Genomic DNA, 1,843 nt, shown 5'->3' on the forward strand with positions numbered 1-1,843 from the left:
ACCCTGATGTCCAAGGTGCCGAGGTCATTGAAGTGATCCTTGATCCACCACGGGATGCGCATCTGTTTCATGCCGATGGTTAGGCCCAATATTTAAGTGAACCTCAAATGCAGGATCTCCCCGGCTAGCGAAGACACCACATCACTGTTCTTCCAAATTTGGCAGACACCCTCGGGCAATCCCAACAATCCTGAAAGCTTAGCAGCTTCCCAGGCCAATACGGTGACACCGTCTGTTACCAAACTCTTCAGTTTCTTAAGTCCTTCGATTTCCCTCGGTATCCTCTTCACCAATGAGAAGAACAAGTTCAATGATTCCAGATGCTGCAGTTTGCCGATCTCCGAAGGCAGCTTTGTGATACTTGTGCCCTTCAAGTTCAGACTCTCCAAATTCTGGAGGTTCGCAACTCCCGAGGCAGTTGTGTGATCCTTGTGCGACCCAAATTCAGTGTCCTCAAATGCTGGAGGTTCCAAATCTCACTGGGTAACTCGGTGATTTTTGGGTTTCTACTCACGTCAAGGCTCCTCAATTGTGGTAGTCTCGTGATGATCTCCCTGGGTAGCTCTGTGATGCCTGTTGTATTCAAGGAAAGATTCTCCAAATGCTGCAGGTCTCGGATCACCCTAGGCACCTCCTTGAGATACTCGTTCTGCTTCAAGTCCAGGTTCTTCAAATGCTGCAGCTTTCCAATCTCAACGGGTAGGCCTGTGATCCGTGTTCCCCTCACTTCCAAAGTCTCCAGATGCTGCAGCCCCCGTATTTCTGGTGGGATCTCACTTATAAACCTCCCACGAAGGCCAAACAGGTGCCTCACACGGAATAGGCCACACATATCCTTCAGATCGTCATTCTCAAGACCCTCATTGAACTGAAGATCTAACACACGCAGACATTTCAACTGTCCCAAGCGGGCTCTCCTGGCACTTCCAAACACAACAAGGGACCGAATATGGGACCAATCAATTTCTGACATGGGACCATCATCCGTTACAGAGTCTGAGTCTGACATCGGATCCTCATCGATACAGAGCAAACGGATTCGGCAGGCATATGACGCTGGAATATCAGAACTGCATGTAATGAAATTGTCTTCTCGGAGTTTGCATCTAAGGAAATTTCGCATCACGGGGTGCACTCTGTATTTGCCATAGTTCTGACTGTATCTTTTCTTTACAAACGGAATCAATCCCCTGTTAACAAGCTCTTCAAAATAACCTTTTGCTATCTCCTCTTTACAGACAAATCTTTCTGCGGTCCATCTCCTCATCAAATGACCCCTTTTAATCTCCCGACCCTCAGGGTATATACAGCAGTACAAAAGGCAAGTCTTCAGCATATGATGAGGAAGATGGATGTAGCCCAGCTGCAAACTCTCGACCAATGGTTCAAAACCTGGAGTATTCTGGATTCCATTTCGCTTTACTTTTTCCCAAATCCTATCTTGTACATCACTTGCCTTCTTTACATGCAGCCCTTGTTGTTCTTGCTCCTTTGCCAACGCTGAAAACATACAGACTAGTGCTAATGGCATACCACCGCACATGTGCACAACAGGATGGTCACAATCAAAATCTGCGGCAACCATGTCAAACTTTGCTACCATCCCAGCGGCAACATCTTCCTCACCAATTATGTAGGCCCATATTTCACGAACATAATCCCATTCAGTGTCCATTTTATAGATCAAGGCATCAAAATCATCACGCCACTTCTCAGCTATAGCATTAATACGAGTTGTTGTGACAATTCTGCTGCCCAGAGTATTCAGTGGAAGAGATCTTCTGATTGTTTCCCATTCTCCACCATGCCAAATATCATCAATTATGACCATGTACCTATACAA

At 46.3% G+C, this 1,843-nt stretch overlaps 1 pseudogene; it reads right to left on the reverse strand.

Moving 5' to 3' along the window:
* Nucleotides 1–5: 5 nt before the first annotated feature.
* Nucleotides 6–1,831, reverse strand: LOC123177599 (disease resistance protein PIK5-NP-like; annotated as a pseudogene).
* Between the last annotated feature and the right edge of the window lie 12 nt (nucleotides 1,832–1,843).

The sequence above is a fragment of the Triticum aestivum genome, unplaced genomic scaffold (genome assembly GCF_018294505.1).
Source record: "Triticum aestivum cultivar Chinese Spring unplaced genomic scaffold, IWGSC CS RefSeq v2.1 scaffold220435, whole genome shotgun sequence".
In the NCBI taxonomy this organism is placed as follows: domain Eukaryota; kingdom Viridiplantae; phylum Streptophyta; class Magnoliopsida; order Poales; family Poaceae; genus Triticum; species Triticum aestivum.